Raw genomic sequence first — 19117 nt, 5'->3', positions numbered from 1 at the left:
TTCTCAGCACTATTGTTGCGTGTGACATGACGTATTCGACAAGGAGCGCTCGGCCGTAAATGGTGGGGTGGGGAAAGAGTGCAAGGTGCTGTACGGCACAACTCAACGTGCTAGAGAGAGAGAGAGAGAGAGAGAGAGAGAGAGAGAGAGAGAGAGAGAGAAAGAGAAATGAGCGAGTAGTACATTGTTAGAGTTGACGAGCTGTATCTTTGCGGGTGAACCCTGCCCAAGCCCGGCTGCGCAGTAGCAAGGGGGAGGAGCTACCAGCTGCGCGTCATTATCCTTGCGTTCTGTCCTTGATGTCGACCACCCAAAGGGCGAGTAGGTGGCAACTACATAAACATATCTCTCTCACACTCTGCGCGGAGTAGCCAAGACCACCCGCAAAGATACAGCTCGTCAACTCTAGCCATTGCGTAGCTATTTGTGCGATCAGCTTTTTTTTCTCCATCCCATAAATATGTGCCAATTTTAAAAATTTTACTGCCGGTATGCTTTTCGGCATCTTAAATTACTGCCGGTCAGGGACGGCGACAGGGGTGGGCACGGGTGGGCAAGCGCCCACCCAAAAATTCAGGTGCCCACCCGATTGCCCACCCAATCAAATTCAATAAGTACCTACATATACTTGATATGAATGATTCGTTAAATAAGTGTATTCTGGTGTTCATAACATGTATATTTTACTTGTGAATATTATCTATGCTAGAAATATTAACATATTATAAACCCATAAAAAGCCAATTTTGTCATTAGAAAGTGAAAGCAATTACTAGAGCTATTGAAACAAAAACTGTGATCAAATGAATACTTCCATGTTTAAAAGCAGTTAGTAGGTTTAGGAGGCTCAAAATTATTATGCTGGGTATGATCAAGATTAGATCAGAATTTAGGGTGAACTTGTGGGCTGCAGCTCCGGGCCTCCACATACGTATATAAATCCCGGCCTGGGTATGGTTAAAATAATCTCCAAATAAACAAATAAAAACATCATCTTAGCGTTACTTCCTCCGGTAACACAATACATTATTTCACCTTTTTAATTATTATTATTATTAATAGAATAATTTAATCAAGAAGACTTAATTGGTAGAGGAAAGAAGAGTTTATAGGATTCTTGTTGGGAAACCTGATGGTAAGAGACCATTAGGAAGGCCAAGACGAAGATGGAGGGATAACGTTGAGATGGACTTAAAATAAATCGGCAAGGATGGGAAAGATTGGATTGATCTTGCTCCGAATAGGGGCAGATGGAAGGCTTGTGTTGCTGCAGCCACAAATCTTCGGGTTTAAGTATGTTAGAGAGTATAATATAGTTTTAATTAGCTCTGCATTGAAATTCCAGAAGTGTCCTTTTTATTTCATTACAATTTTTATATATCTGTTGTCTTCCAATATCAATATGGTATGCGAAATATCAACTTTATATATATTTATTCTACTAATAAGAAGGAATCACAATAATCACTACAATACTGAAGTGAATAAATTTTAATAAACAAGTTATGTATGGAAAAAGCTACAGAATTATTCAATTACTAATGAGTGGCTTATCCTATTTAGAAATCCTCGTCCCACACATAAATTTTGCCACATTAAACAGAATCTGTAGATACAGTTGAAGTAAAGAAAGAAAGTTATCACGAAGTATCCAGAAGACGATTTTGTTAGTTTTCGTTTTAAGCCCACTTTTATGCTCAGATAGGCTAATCGGGACTAAACCTACAGTTTAACGTGTAGTCTGAACCTGTGTGTATTGTGCTTCCACCAGAGGAGGGGGAAGTCGAACACAGGACCTCTTCATTATAATGCGACAGCGTTATGCCATTGGGGAAGAATATACAGAAAGAACTCGCACCAAACGTGGCATTTTAACACCACAGAAGATGCGTCCATTTTAAGAGGGTGATTGCCTGAGACAAATATTTGAGACTTTCGGAAAACAACGTCATTGTTCACGGAATTAGCTGCCTTGATCCACTAATGAAACGCTGTGCAATTGAAACTACCACCTCAACTTTCTAAGAGCTATGGACTAATGAAATTCCATTTTTTGAAGAGTAAGTTCTGGTTGATTTGTTTTATTTAAAGCCATTTTTCTGTTAATTTTGATAATGGCGACGATAAGGTTCAATGGTAATTAGATGAAAGTAACGAAGGGGCGAAAACAAACACATGCTGACACTCAAAATACAAATCCTCATAAATTATTACTTTGACAGTGGTTCCAAGCGCCAGGGACTCGTTGCCCTGAAAGAATAAAGTTTCCAGGGTATGCTGCACAGGGTAGAGGTTGAAATTCTAGTGTGTTCGAAATGGTCACACCATACAACCCAAGTCATCTATGAAAAATAGATGAATTATTTCTGGCACGGTGATCAACTTCGATGAATTCCCTGTGTCCTAAATCATTTTGTTACCTCAAAAAATATGTTCATGTGACCATACGTGTATTGCTTCTCCCGCATTAGTAACATGACAGTTCAGAAAACGAATAGCAACTTAGGTAATAATCTATTCAATTCTGAACAGATTTTTCAATCTTACTTGTTTATTACTTATGAGTGATATTTTGTCAAAATAACCTTTTATTAGCCTAGGAATACTTCCATGGACAATGAACAAAGAATTTGTTCTCCGTGTGTGTTTTAAATCATTCCTAATAAGACGTTAATTTAATCCAAACATTCAGTGGCGGCGATTAGGAGGACCGGAAAGTGGGGGATGCAGTTCCCCCGCCACATTTTGCCACTTTTTGCCCCCGCACTATGGTCTCTTTATGCTAAGCCTTATCTACCAAGAATAAGTATATTGTCCTTGCCCCTCAAATGTTGGCACCGAATCGCCGCTATTACAAACATTCAGATAGATTTCTCAGTTGTACAAACCTTGTAAGCTAAGAAAAGTGACCCCCAAGGAGTAAGAAACTCGTTCAGTCAAAAACTCATACGATGAAAATACTATGCTCAGGAACATGCATTTACATTACGAGAAACTTCACGATGGTCTACCATCGCACTTTCTGTCCAAGTCGCCGAATACATAAAATCAAGTATGTGCCTTGTATTTGCAACACAAGCTTAAACCTAATTCACATTTATTTCACTGTATTAACATGCATGAAAGAATGTGATTAGAATGTTTGGTTGGGGTATGGCTGCGCATGTGTAAACACTTCCTTGAAATAATTGTGTCCATCAGAGACAAAACGAAAGGAAATGGAACAAGATGCGACAATAGATTAGAAAAGATAAAGAGGAAAACAATAAAAGGAAAGGGAAAAGAAGTAAGAGGGAATTCGGGAGTTGTAGAGAGAGGGAGATACATACGTCTTACATACACATATATACTATATATGGTTTTACATTTATACTGCCCACCCTAATTTATCAATAAGGAGCTTCTGCCCACCCGGTCGAAAATTTCTGGCGCCGCCCCTGCTGCCGGTATGCCATACCGGCCCAATTCGATCCCTGCACTTGACCGAATCAAAGTATGAAGTGAATTCGGCTGGTGACTTTTTAAAACTTGTTCCTTAGAAACATTTAACAGTACTTCTTCCACATCTTGAGATTGCTCTGAGAATTTTTGTGGGGAATTTTGCCATAAAATGCCAGTGGAGAGCGGTCGTTCAGTGTTTTCAAAATTAGTAAAACTGCCCTCAGAAATTCAGCGTCGGATAGCAGAGTTCACAGTCCTGCAAAGAATTGACTTTGAGTCTCTTGTTCATCAGTTTGCTGCCATAAAAGCCAGGGAACAGTTTTAGTTGAGTACAGTGGCGGCGATTGGGTTAAAAAAACGAGGAGGCAAGGTGCCAAATCTGGGGGGGGGGGGGGCAAAGACAGTATATTTCCCTTTGTACATAAGGTTTAGCATAGTGCTGGGACAAAAGTGGCGAAAATTGGGAGGCAACTACCTATCTAATCGCCGCCACTGAGTATTTTCTTGTTAAATTTAAGTGTACTGTTTTAGCGAAGTTTAATTAATAATTTTTAATAGGATGTGTTTATATTTTAAAGTTTACAAGTGTTATTAATTCAGAGCATGCAATTAGTGGAAGTGAAGTATCATGATAACAAAACTTAACAATAGATTAATAGTAATAATAATAATAAATGTCGGCAGGGCCCTAGACAAAGGATAGCCTAGGGAGCTAAATTTTACAAATTACCCCTGCATAATGCATATACTTATATTATGTATTGCCATCCAACAATATTCTGCAATTAAACTAGCAAACAACCACACGAGAATGAGTTTCTACTTTCATGGGAAAGGAACGTTTTAAAAATAAAAAAAATCATTGTTTAAACGTGTTCTACGCAACTTCTTGAAAAAACACGTAAACAGTCCGCCCTTCTCTTTGCACATGCTCGAGAGGAGATATCATCGACCTACGATTCGTCCGCATTGTAGGAATTAAACCCTCTGTCTTCAACCTTATTGCTTCATGCGAAAATAGTGTACACAAATTTAATTAACTGGAATACAATATATATTTAATTTTGACTTGTACTTGTTGTTAACTGTTAGCAGAATGACGCATTAAATTTGTATATCATGTTTGTCTCTTAGGCACCGTTATTGTATTGCGACTGACTGCCATGATTGAACGCATCAAGAGGGAAAGCTTGGAAACACGAAGGAGGCTGTGTTGCTTATTTTTGAAAATAGTATGCGCCGTATAATACTTTAATGGAGGATTCTTAGTTTCTATGGTTCCTTGTGCACATGTTGTATTAACGTGTGGTAAGTGATGTGGTTGTAGGCCTAATATTTTTACAAATACTGTCGCAGCCCATGGTGCTTCTAGTTGTACGTCAGATGATGTAGCCATTGAACTTACTTGAACTTTTTCCCCTACTCCGTTATAATTGCCCTTGACATTTCTGTGCAGGCAGAAACATGCGAACATGGGAACTAATTGCACTTCCTATTAAGCTGTATATGCATTTTGAAGCGATACAACTATTTATTTTCAAATAATTTAAAGTACTACGTAAGCAATGCTAGTACAAAGGGAAGTGTAGGGTGCAGGGGCAGTGACATGCAGACGGAAGAGCCGGACGCCATATTGCTGTTCCAATAAAGGCTTGCTTGGAGATGTCTATGAAAATCTGAGGCAAATTTAATCAACAAATACGAGAGAGATCACTACACTAGAATGGAGGTGAGTGTGACGTGTTAATAATAATTCGGAAAAATGTGAAACAAATTGAAATCGTGGGTCACAAAAACTATGAACACTAGCCTCATACGGATGTCCCCGAAGAGAAAGTGAAAAATTTCCAACTTGTGTCGAAAACATTTCCTGCTTAAAGTGAATCGTTATTACGTAGTTTGAACAAAGATTCGAACACTGAAGCTATTATTTAACATTTCGATGTATGTGGAGTTCGATGACACATTGTAGCGGTAAGTTGTGGTCGTTATTAATTGAACGGGTGTAACGCTCAAATAAATATTTAAAGAAATTCCCAATATTTCAAGACTTGTAAACCACATTATTATCATCAGTTTTAGTAATAACGTTTTGTATTTAATGAAAGTTATCGGAATATAAAGGGAGAGAAAAATCGATAAAAGATTTGTTCAGTAATCAACTTCATAACCTATTTGGTTCATTTGAAAGTTGCAGATCAACGGTCCCGATTTCGAGTAAGTTTTTGGTCCATTTCCGACGTACTTCAACATAAAGTTGCATTTAGATCAATTTTTACAGAATGTTTATTAGAATGTCCTGCATTACAATGTAATTGCATTTCTAATGGGATGGTATTTGATTGGTGTGAGATAATAGGTCAAGGAAGGTATGTATTCATTGTGCAATTATTAATATAGTTAAACAGTTAGTTTTTATTATAATTGTTTGCATTGCAAAGTAGGAGAGAAATAGAAATTTATCCATTTTTGCATCTGTGTTTATGTTCTGCAGGGTAATAAGGAAACTTTAAAATACTTATAATTATAATTATGGTTGTGAAAGTAATGTTGAAGTTTGGACAGACAAATTTCCACATTTAAAAGTCACAGAACATTAATTTTTTTGGAAATGGTACATGCCTTAACCACTGTCTCGAGTTTTTTTTTCCATGCAGAAAACATAAAAACATTTTATGCATGTGCAGTGCATGATAAATACTGCTGAAATAGGCATATCAACCCTAACCTACTCAGAATGTATATTTAGTAACATAAACATAATCATGGTTCTAAGAATATTAAACCTGACACTCCAAACCTACTCACATAAAAATATAGAAGAGGGTTTATGATTGGAAGTATTTCTTTTTGTACCGGTAATACTGTCAAGAGAGAATTATATAATAGTATAATGTAAAGTTACATTAATTATAGAGAATGTAAATAACTAAGTAGAGAACATATCACATTGTTGTATGAATCAGGTACATAGTCCTGCATTCTAGGCAGGAATCAACAAATGTCCACTTGCGGGGAAATACATATATTGCAAAATAGTTTTGCACAAAGGATTAAATAAGTGAGCCTCCCAATGGCATAGTGCTTTGTAATTAAAGGGTCACGTTCGATTCCCAGTGATTTGGATCCCATGTAGTATTGTTTATTATATCCTCTACTACTTTAGTTAAAATATGTCACTTTTGAGTACAACAAATTTCATAAATAAATGTATATATTTACATGATATAGTGATGTATTGACAATTATCATGCATGATTTCATATTTCATTTTGCATATTTTGAAATAGTAAGAAAAATGTCAATAAGTGACACATGACATGTGTTACTTTCAGTTTTACAGTTAAATGCTGGCTTCTATGGCCTGTCATGGTTCATTTTGGAGTAACAAGTGTTGCATGTCACTTATCGCTTTCGTGTGAAACCTTTCTTATAATTTGTGAAGTTATCTTTTAGAAATCAAGGATGCTGAATGATATTTTGACCACAGAGTAACATAATGAAATGTTGTCAAAACTTGGCATAATAATGGAAGGAAATTTTTGATTGACGTGCGACTTCAGCGGTACAGCTCTTCAGATGATCTTGGGAGAATGCTTCAGATATTATGGATATTTTATCGTGTTGGATCTTGATAACATCACAGAAGGGGTGACATATTAAAAGTGCTAGTGATGTGTGAAAATTGCAGTTTTCTCATTATTTTCATATTTTTTTTTTGTGATGAAGCAAATGCTCACCAACTATTAAAGAACTGCAGTTTTCAATAGTTACATGAGAATTGAAAAATTAATTCACAATAACACAACAGTTTTTCTTCCAGATAAGTTAACTTGTGCAGTTTTCTACTTATAACAGTGCTTCAATTCAAAAACTGAGACTCACCGTATGATTTTGAAGACTACATCATCATGATCCACCTGTTTACCTATCCACATCTTGAGCCACAACTCCAATGTGTATTCTTCAATTCACGTGTTACTGCAAGTTTACAAAATGGTCAAGCATCATGGAAAAGTGCATAGTGCCAAAATGTTTCTAGTGCTTTCAGTGAATTGTTTGATGTAGATAGTGCAAGGAAAGAGTGGGTTTTAAAGTATTGTTTCTTCCCAGTGATGAAAAGTGATTTGTGATGAAGAAAATATGAAATTCATACCTATGTGTGTAGTGAAAGTTCATCTAAAGTATTGAGTGTTAAATACATTTCATGGCAGTCATTGTTGTTGCCATTGATAACTTACATACTATTGTAGTAAACAATTATATGTGTATGTATAGAACACCATATTTGAAACTGCATGCTCTATTGAGTGCCTTTAAAACAAAAATATACTAAGCTCTTAAAAGTACTAACAAACATACAAATAACATAGACATTACCTTCTGCATCTAAAATCTGTACCTCCTTGCACATGTAATGTCTTTAACACATGAAGAAAACAAAACTTTTACCGTGTACAAAAGTACAGTTCTAATGGACCTAAACTGAATTAGCTATTAGAATAACCTTCAGTGATGTTTAATTGTTTAATTCAAATTTCATCATGGTACACAGGCATTTTTTTCATTATTTGCTTGTGAATGGTTTTTCACGTCCATGTACTCCTATATGATTCTTGTCTTGCAACCAGCCATTAGTTTACTTTTGTCTTGGTTACGGACTATTGTTGCCATCTAGGTCACGTGTGTGATGTGAAGGGCTTTCGTTGTAAAGACAGGCAAATCAGGTTTAGGGCTCTTGAACATTACAATGATTTCAGTAATTGCTTTGGGACTGTTGACCCACCGTACCCCCCTCGAGAATTACGTTGAACTTGTATTAATTGACAGATTTGGATGTTTTGCATAATATAAAATTAATTTCAGCATGTGGAAAACACAAATAACTTGAGATATTCGATCACAAAGTATGACCCGCATAAGCCAAAAACCTGCCATTTCGGAGTGCTTTCACCGATTTTTATTATTAAAACCCTTTGTATGCACACTCAAATAGCGAAAGAACACATCGATAATAACTATTGGTATCAATCCTAACCTAACTGCGTAAAATTTTAGTTGCTGTTGTGGAATGTCATTTTGGTGCTAGATTCACTTGCGCAAAGCCTTCAGGCTGTTCTTCACGGTAAAGTAACACACTAAGGTAGCAGATGTACTTTACTTCACAATAACACATTTCGACAAGCTAAAATCAATTGAAAATGTTCATAAACAACAAAATCTTCATATATCGTGCAAGATATTTCACTTGAAACATGCACAAGGATAACTTGTAATTACGACCCTCGTGACTTAATTCATCAAAATAAAATAAAAACACTACCTTCAAAGGATCCAGTTTACAGTGGATGCTTGCAGGTCTGAATGTGTCGCCTGTCAAGTGGTAGACGAATCACATACTACTTACCACGTACAGAGCGTGGGACCTGTATTTAACCCTTAGTTCGCCGCCGTAACACACATGTTACAAAAAAAGTATGTCCCTTGTAGCCGCTGTAACACATATGTTACAAACAGCTTTAGATACAATTATCGAGGGTTTGCCACACTTATATTTGTATATTGAGGTTGAAACACTTGACAGTTCGTTCGGGAACATGTTTTGCAATCGTGTTTCGAAAATTCCAAATCCCCCCACCCCCTCCTTTCTCGGAATATGTCACGTGTTTGGGCTCACCCAAACACGTGTTCGCTCTTCAGTTGACAGAGACAATAAATGCTTGGTATTTACGATGCTGTTTTCCTCTAAGCTTCCAACGCTGTGATTTAGTACTGATAAGGCACACATTCTTCTTTGTGTTTAGACCTGGTGATCGAGCTGAAGTAGTGGTGGGGGTGGGGGGGTAGGGCAAGGAGAGAGGGGATTGGATGAGGTTTGGCAGTGTCAGCTTTCTGTCGCCTCTATGTTAGAAATGCAATGAAGCTTGACGATAGCCAGAGGCCAAAAGCATGAGTCTAAAGCGTGCGTCTATCCAGAAGTATAGGCAAAAGAAAGGATTGCAAAGGCTCCCTCCCTCCTCTGTTAGGACTAACAAAGGCCTCACCATAAACACTTCGTATCATATAACATCTCATCGATTTCCCTAACGCACAAACGTTTCCTTCCGGACATATTTCCACAAAGAGCCGAGTCAAAAGGGAGGAAGGAATAGATTCACAGTAGCTACACAAGATGCAAGTGCGAACGAAAAAAGCAAAAGTTCGGGTTTTCTCCCCAAAGTAGCTGGAGAAGAAGGGGGCAAACTCCAAATTTTTATGATTTTTTCATTGAAATTCGGGGGATGCAGTCCCCGCCCGTAACCCCCCACGTTTGGGGCATCCAAATTTTACATGGTTGCATGCACTGATGTTCTGCCTGCAAAACAAAAGTTATCCGAAGTAGATTGGTCCCATAGTGTCAGTTATAACAATTTTATGAATAATATGCAAATTGGCTAAAATTCGCTAGAGTTTTACGTTTTGCCTTATTATTCAAATTGTATTGCACCCACGAACATAAATCAAGTTTCATTCTGTTGCGGAAGGTCCGTTCTTTGAAAAAAAAGCAAAAGTTCCGGTTTTCTCCCCAAAGTAGCTGGAGAATAGGGGGCAAACTCCACATTTTTATTTTTTTTTCATTGAAATTGGGGGGATGCAGCCCCCGCGGTTGGGGCATCCAAATTTTACATGGTTGCATGCACTGATGTTCTGCCTGAAAAACAAAAGTTATCCGAAGTAGATTGGTCCCATAGTGCCAGAGTTATTACGATTTTTCTCCATTATGTATAAGAATTCAAATTTCCCGCTCAAAGCCTCGGCGACACTGGGCTTACTTTCGTCAGACCGTGCGGCGTAGCCTACTAAGGGTTAATGTTGGCTGAAGAGTCCCACTTATCGCACGAAAGTTAAACACCATCATGTTATGACCAGCTATGTTTAGTTCTATTGCCATGAAACATAAATTTGCAATGTATTTATGCTACTAGAACCAAACTTATCTAACCTAACAACATAGGCAAGCCTCATTTGACATCTGAACGAGATGTTGCCGTAGTGTTGTGCGATAAGGGAGACCTCTGTCGGAACACGAAGGTGTCTTGTCTCCCGTGCGATTAGTAAGACCCGGTCTCAATGTCAATCATGCTGTCGGTGACGTTGTAAATCATACACATAAAATCGCTAATTACTCACTTGTAAATAATCTCCGTGAGAGAAAAACAACAACAAATGTTCACATGAATGATAATCTTCGTAGCCCACTAAAAATTTTCCAGTTTTCTGCAAGGGTAAGGGAGGGTCAAGGTTATCAATGCTTTCACCATCTCATATTTGTGCTGGTCTCAAGCACGACACCCTTTCCAGCCTCATGTCGGCAGTAGTCTGTGGAATGCCTTGTCAATGGATAGCACGGATGGTTCCGTAAGATTTCTTTTTGCCGATTTATAAATTTTTTTGGAATTACAAACAGTGCTAATTACTTTCAGAAAGCTTTACGTTTACTTTCACAATCATTTCCACTTTGAAAAATGCCTTCTCGATGGGAAGCACGGATGCTTGCATAAGGTTCTTTTGAAGTTGTTTTTTTTTTTTTTTTGCCCATAAATTGCACTTTTTGGATGTCTAAACAGTGGTAGTTACTTTCACTAAGGTTCAAATTTACTGTAACAATTATTTCTACAATTCTGCAATACTTAGTCTTTGTTCTATGCAACTTTGAAAAAATCATTACACTTTCGGAGCTGTTACAAAAATATTTTTTTCTCTTTGACATGGACATGCCAGTGCTCGAAAAATTTTCTTCAAAGCTAGGTGCCAGCTCAAAAGTCGCGCAATCTAAACTTTGAAAATGTATCACTAAACTAATCCTGTAGGCTATCACTGGGTTCATACATTTATGTTAGCCTTTAACTAAATAAAAACAATTACATTATTTTAAAAGAATTTGCTGAAAACATCTGAGAACTGATTTTCAACAAAAAGTACTATTTTTAAAACAGTTGCTTTGTGAGGTACAGCAGAAGCAGGGCATTTTTATTGGAAAACCTCTTGCACATGAGAGTAAGAATGAGTAGTAAAATACTCGTAGCAATGCACACGCACTGCTGCAATGAATACACCATGCTGAATCAATTTAAAAAACAGACACAGTAGCGGCAAAAGTGAGTGAAGAAAATTCAATGTAACCAGGGGCAGCCTAGGATTCTCTCAAGAGTTCAATTTCGGCACAAATCTTTATTCACGATTTTTCACGTAAATGTATAGCCAATACTTAGACACATGTTGCATGTGACTGTTGGAAATATTTCGACCTGCTAATGTTGCCATGTACGGAGATATGTCCCAAAAATATCACTTACCAATACACCAGTCAAAAATTCATCAAATGTTGCACATGACCAATATTGGTCACAAATGACAGACTGACATGGCATCAGTCATCAAATGTCTAATTATGACTCTTTCGCTAATTTATTACATATTTTTCTTACTCAGAAGTTCATTTCTGGAAAGAATTGAATGTTGCTTTCAGTCAGTTTTTAATTTATATAATTTTCTGTATGGAGTGAACTGATAATTTTAGGCATTGAAAAATATCTCAATGGATGAGGCTTTATAATGCAGAAAACCCGGTGTAAATATCTCTTACGGTTTTCATGATATACATTTCCAACGTTTCGGTTGTGCGACTTTTGAAACAGTCTGTATAATATGCTGATCATCACGATATTCAAAACATTGCTAAATTATTTTGAGAAAACAGGATATGGGGTGTTGGGCGACAAAGGGTAAGACATTCATTGTTACTGACTCTTACGGAATGTTCACAACGTTGATAAAAAAAATTATTTGCTAACTTACAATGTACTGCAATTAGAATCATCAAAATTTCGTACATATTACAGAAAAAGATCACAGGCGCCAGGCTGAAATTTGTAGTCGCCCTGGCGACCGGGATTTTTTGAGCCCTGGACATGCAAACATGTAACACAAGCATTGGTTATTGGCTATATTGTTACAAAAATTTCTTACATACACCTTATCCAGTGATATTATGTCCACATTCAGTGCTTTTTATTTTTTTATTTGAGGTACTCTTCAGGCTTTTTTAGTGTGACATGCTTGTAGCATTAAAAGTGAATTGATCTTTTTCCATGAAAATTTTGCAAAGCAACTAAAAATAACTACTACTAAGTGTAGAATGTTGCATTTCTTCTTGTTCGTGTATTTGTTTATGTACATTTGCTTAGTTGAGAATTTAGGTCAGCTAGGGCAAATAGATCTGGTGCAGTGTATCTCTAGAAAAGAAAATGCTCTCCATAACATAATTGCATGGTCATATAATTCAGATATAATTATACAATGCATAAATAAATTTTTTAATTAACCCATAGTGGAACAGCCCATGAGGGCCAGGATCTACAAACTGCCAACCTCACTCCCACCTTAAGCTGGAGCCCAAAGCATGACGCTTTAAGCTTGAGTCACATCTACGCTCCAGTAACGCTCAATCGCTCTCAGCTCGGGTTGTGGTCACAGTCTGATGGAGAGAATATTTGACTGGAGCTTGAGGGGGCAAAGCTTTACTTTGCGAAGCTCGATTGTTGATGTGAACATCTGATACGGTTGAGTGTTCAGCCCCTTTGCAGAGGATACGTAAGCCAGTTTTGTGCGTAGAAGATGAGCCATCAGAAGGCAAAGACGTATTGAAACACAGAAAAAAGCAAGTAATGATAAAATTGATTGATGGGGGCATGAGCAAAAAAATCCCACAATATTTTTCTCTCAATTCTGTTTGTTAAACATCGGTCAAAATATGCGATTTCATGAGCCCGAGTAAAATAAATTTAAGAAAAATGAAGTGACCGAAACAACCAAAGTACAATTATAGTCAATGAAGGAAATTAAATAGGGGTCCAACTACAAATATGATCCATAAACACTTGTTGTAACAACCTTTTTCCAACCCGTTACATCAATTAAAATCCTTAAATCAAAAAGCTAACCTATTGATGGTCATATTTTCCCGGACAACCAAATTCCATAACATTATTTTTTTTAAATCCACGTTTCACAAGATGTGCGTAAAAATCTGATTCTTGAAACTAGTCTTACAACTTGATGTATGTTTGTCACGTGTTGTGTCGGAAACTTTGTAATAGAAAAAATGGTCAACATTGTCAATATGAAACAATGAGCCCGAAAATTTTCATGTCAAACCTAGACTGTCAAAGTAGTGTTACCATTGTTGGCATTTACAGTTTTGCATATTGTAGTTGCAAATAAACGTTTGCCACTTTCAAACCAAAAGTATAACGTCTATAAACAGCATTATATTTATAATAGCTGACCTCCTGTCCGAGTGGTTAGCACAGTGTGCTACGACACCAGGTTCGAATCCTGGCCTGGGCATGGATGTTCATTGTAATGTTCCTTCATCAATGTAATCATATTACCACTCATTCTCATCCTCACGATAGTCAAAACTGGCATATAAGCAAAGTAAATCAACCAAGTCAACCCTGCTTTCTCAATTATTTTTCTTTGTCATTTTCTTCTAATTAACACCGGTGCTGCAACAACCATCCATCATTGAAAATCTCTTAAACATTGTAGTTAGCACAATCAGCAGGCTTTTTATACAGAAAATTGGTGTACTCTGTGAGGAAACCAACACCAGACACGTTGATCGTACCTTGACAGAGCAAAACTTGACCGCTAGTGTGGATACCCCCTGACTGTGAGCGGAGCATTAGGGGAGAGTGACCCGAGTGTTGCTTGAGCGTAAATGTGAATGAAGCCTTAGACCGCACGGCCATAGTGCGGGACCTGACAATGCATAATGTCAGGGTTTAATCACCTTAGCTTATCATGGGTATTATATACTTAAAGTTGGTTCATAATTAGTCTTACTTAACAGGATTTCTTTTTGTTTAGCCCTGTACCCTCCCTGCCTTAAAATAAATGTTTTCGCCAAGTTTGGAACATAATAATAGGTATTGGGACATTCCAGCATTACATGCATGATATTCACACACAAAATGTAAGGATCTAGACATGCGATTGGATTTAAATATCTTGGATGGACTAATTTCACGTAATTGTGGAGTACTTTGGGGTGTCTGCTAACAAATGTCAGAAAGAAAAGACTTTGGTGTAATGACCTAGCCTGAGTGCATGAAAAGCATTAATGAAAACATGTTACATATGTGACACTTTAAAACTGTAGCAAAGTTTGAATTCATTTATGTTGGCTACAGATGCTAATAATTTTTGATTGTGAAATGTGCACATTATATGAATTCGCAAACATTTAAACCTTAATGCAATTAAAAACGATACTAATTTCCAGATATTCATTTTGTTTTTGTTAATTATATTGAGTAGGACCACTTTTCATGTAATGTCCCTGTAGCATTTGATGCAGTTAACATAATTTACACAATTCAGTTATTGCTTTGAAAACTGATTCATGTCAATAAATACTCAAATTTGCACATGCCTATAACCTACATATACTGAAAACTGGAAGCCATCCTAACTTACCCAAATAATCATTGGTCATAATAAGTGTAAGAAATTCTGTCATATCATCTGAGATGCAAAATCTTCATTACTAAATTACCCTCCATGGCTTTGTTTTCCCAAGCCCCCCCTACTTCCCATGGGATATTCCTGTTTCCTCCATTTCTTCATCTTCATTCTTGCCACTCCTGTAATCAAGTGGTCCCCAGATTCAATACCTGCTTGACAGGTCCTGGCCCACAGAGACAGTAACTCTCCCTGTATAGTGTGTAGGTTCAGCCAAATGGTGACCATTGAAGAAAAAACAATGTATGTTCTATTTCAATGAAGGTATGTTTAGGGAATTATGAAAGATCAGATTTACAGTCTTGAACTTAAATTAATATTGGAATGATGAGGAACACTTGGTGAGCAACTGGATATTGGGCGTATCACAAATGAAACACACATTGAATTGTTGTAGATGTTGTGCATAGGTCAGAAAATGTGGGATCTCATCTATGACTTGAAGTATCTGGCAATTTAATATTTTTGTGGTTCTTTTTCTAGTCAGCACTGAAATACATCAATTTTGGTTACCCCATATAAATATGGGATATTCCAGATTGTTTTTACATACAGTGGATCGCTCAATTTCACATTTTCCTCCATTATGCATTCAACCTTTGTTCTCAGCAGAGCAAAATGTTATAAAATTTTCCTCCATTTTGAATGTTTTCACTTTATATAACTCGTGGCGCACTGGCCTGACTCCCATCTGCTGAGGTGGGAAATTATCCAACCGTTTACGGTGTAACGTGTGGTCAGCGTGACGAACCCCCAGTCATTCGTAGCTCCCGAATTAACTCATGATTGTGCGTGGTCACGGGTCCCATACACAGGACCGAATCCCAGGAAAAGTTGTTACATTTCCCCCAGGAGACTCGAACCTGTGAGCATCCTTGGCACTGTGGAAAATGTAAAACTGACTTTTCAGTGTATTTTCACATTAAGTAGAGATCAACTTTCTTTTCATTATTTCCCAGTACATATGTATAATTTGTTACAACAATAATTACTTTTTAAAAATTGTTTATACTATATGTAGTTGCATTTTTTAATATTTTCAACAGGCACTCAGAATTCACGAGAAGAAGGTTAATATCTTCACATGATCAGCAAGATTTTCCTGTCAAGGAAAAATTGACCAGCAAAGAATTTGGAAATATTTCATGAAGACAATGGTGAACTTTTGATGTTAAGAGGTATGTACACTAGTGTCCAAAATTAAAGCAACATCAGAAATCCTTTCCTCGTGTGATTTTTTTTGTTGATAAATTTGCCAAGTTTAACCTGTTGCAATCGTGATTTTTTTGTTGATAAATCCTGGCAGGGGTGCCCACTAGGGTGGATCGAAAAACCGTTTTTTTTCGAAATCGGTCTGCGGCTAGTGCTTAAAGTTTGTGGTTGGTGGTCCTTATAACCCATCAAAAATTCCAACTTGATCGGATAATATCTTCAGGCTGCGCTTTTTAGTCAAAATTTTAAATTTTTATGAAAAAATTTCAAAAATTTGCAATTTTTCCTGATGGGTTCTCGATGTTTCTGGAGTGATTTAATGGCAAGACATTACATATATTGCTTGTATGTTGCTTAATATTAACGGTTTAGTGTGTTTGAATAAGGGATAATGGTTTCTTAAATCGCCAAAATTCGTCAAAAAATGCCAAATATACAGAAATGTTACGGATGTTGGGTAGGCAATAACCCGTTATAATTACTCGACCCCACCGACTTAAATTTACCAAAAACGATAAGGTAATAGGAAAGGAAGTAAACTGCCGCTCTTAGTTCATCGACTAATCGACTATCCAGCACTCACAACGAGGAGGTGGCTGCAATCGAGTGCCGCCCGCCCACCTACCCAGGTAGACTGGCCTATTTAGGTTTTAAAGTCCGCTTTGGTATCAAACTTTGGTAATATTTTCCTGTCCTCCAATCGAGCTCTAATATAGCCATCTCGGGAGTCATAAACACATACAGCAATTGATGCAGCAGTTACATCTTTGACGCACCGTTCCACTGCTTGGCTATGGCACGGCAGGTCAAAAAATCTGCAGTTTTCCTAGGGAATCGTCTCTTCCTGCTGCGATCTCTTCTAAGTCTTCATTGGTAAGTAAGTGTGCTACTGGAGGCGATGTTATTTCTTCTTTTCCCCAGTACACTAAAATCTGTGTAATCTTTGGCATTAAAGTTAATCACTGGGGATGCAAATTTTCTAATGGTGTTGTTTGCTTGGCTTTGGCTTTTTCTTGCTTCCAGGATCTTCTTCGCCGCGTTTTGACGCACATTTGAGCGACTGTCTGCCAACATACCAACGAGTATGTTTTCTGGATGCCCCCAGAAAGCATGATTTTGAAGACGTTCATGGAGAAAAGACTTTAAATCGTTTGGTAAGTACTCCATTTTCTGTAATGTTAGCCACAGATTTTTCGATGCGTCCTTGATAGTTCCATTGCATTTGATGAAAAACCACATGGGTGCGTAAACTTTAACGACAAATTCTGTCAGTGTCTTAAGAGCAGGTGATGGATTTGACGTTGCTACATACAGTCGAATGATGCGCCCTGCAAGAGTCAGCTCCCATGTGGTTTTACATCAAATGCAATGGAACTATCAAGGACGCGTCAAAAAATCTGTGGCTAACATTACAGAAAATGGAGTACTTACCAAACGATTTAAAGTCTTTTCTCCATGAACGTCTTCAAAATCATGCTTTCTGGGGGCATCCAGAAAACATACTCGTTGGTATGTTGGCAGACAGTCGCTCAAATGTGCGTCAAAACGTGGCGAAGAAGATCCTGGAAGCAAGAAAAAGCCAAAGCCAAGCAAACAACACCATTAGAAAATTTGCATCCCCAGTGATTAACTTTAATGCCAAAGATTACACAGATTTTAGTGTACTGGGGAAAAGAAGAAATAACATCGCCTCCAGTAGCACACTTACTTACCAATGAAGACTTAGAAGAGATCGCAGCAGGAAGAGACGATTCCCTAGGAAAACTGCAGATTTTTTGACCTGCCGTGCCATAGCCAAGCAGTGGAACGGTGCGTCAAAGATGTAACTGCTGCATCAATTGCTGTATGTGTTTATGACTCCCGAGATGGCTATATTAGAGCTCGATTGGAGGACAGGAAAATATTACCAAAGTTTGATACCAAAGCGGACTTTAAAACCTAAATAGGCCAGTCTACCTGGGTAGGTGGGCGGGCGGCACTCGATTGCAGCCACCTCCTCGTTGTGAGTGCTGGATAGTCGATTAGTCGATGAACTAAGAGCGGCAGTTTACTTCCTTTCCTATTACCTTATCGTTTTTGGTAAATTTAAGTCGGTGGGGTCGAGTAATTATAACGGGTTATTGCCTACCCAACATCCGTAACATTTCTGTATATTTGGCATTTTTTGACGAATTTTGGCGATCTAAGAAACCATTATCCCTTATTCAAACACACTAAACCGTTAATATTAAGCAACATACAAGCAATATATGTAATGTTTTGCCATTAAATCACTCCAGAAACATCGAGAATCTATCAGGAAAAATTGCAAATTTTTGAAATTTTTTCATAAAAATTTAAAATTTTGACTAAAAAGCGCAGCCTGAAGACATTATCCGATCAAGTTGGATTTTTTTATGGGTTATAAGGACCACCAACCACAAACTTTAAGCACTAGCCCCAAACCGATTTCGAAAAAAAACAGTTTTTCGATCCACCCTAGTGCCCACGGGGGGGGGGGTTATGGTGCAAGTTGTGCGATAAATCCTGGCAGGGGTGCCCACAAGGGGGGTTTATGGTGTAGGTTGTGCCATAGAGGTTTTTGGGAGTCGATTTTTTCCCTTCAAATAATATAAAATTCAACATTTATATCTTTTCCAAAATATATGTAAAAATTTTACACCTTAAATGCACCATATTTAATCCATTAGATGAAGAAATGAAAGTGTTTATGGCATTATCGAAGGGGGGGGGGGGGGGTGTCGAACTCTTGTATATTAGGCGTTAATTGACATGTGGGTTCTGAGGGGGATTCTTAATTAAACTTTGGGCGGGGGGGACAGTATCCAACTCTAGGTCTTAGATTATGGCGAGTACTTTAGTTAGAGGGGGATTGAGCATAAAATTGAAGGGGATA

General features: G+C 37.6%; 1 protein-coding gene across 3 annotated transcripts in view; it reads left to right on the top strand.

Annotated features, from left to right (window-relative positions):
• Positions 1 to 4432: 4432 nt before the first annotated feature.
• Hmt4-20 (Histone methyltransferase 4-20) overlaps positions 4433 to 19117 on the top strand; it is a 39606-nt gene continuing 24921 nt past the window's right edge. Inside the window, exons 1-2 of one of the 3 annotated variants that reach the window (XM_083134148.1) lie at positions 4433 to 4749; positions 16056 to 16187. The gene's annotated coding sequence lies outside the window, so the exon portion shown is untranslated. The other 2 variants (XM_083134149.1, XM_083134150.1) reach the window with 2 other exon arrangements.

Source organism: Lepisma saccharinum, chromosome 13, assembly GCF_977018435.1.
Source record: "Lepisma saccharinum chromosome 13, izLepSacc3.1, whole genome shotgun sequence".
Taxonomy (NCBI): domain Eukaryota; kingdom Metazoa; phylum Arthropoda; class Insecta; order Zygentoma; family Lepismatidae; genus Lepisma; species Lepisma saccharinum.
This window is presented reverse-complemented; position numbering and strand designations above follow the sequence as displayed.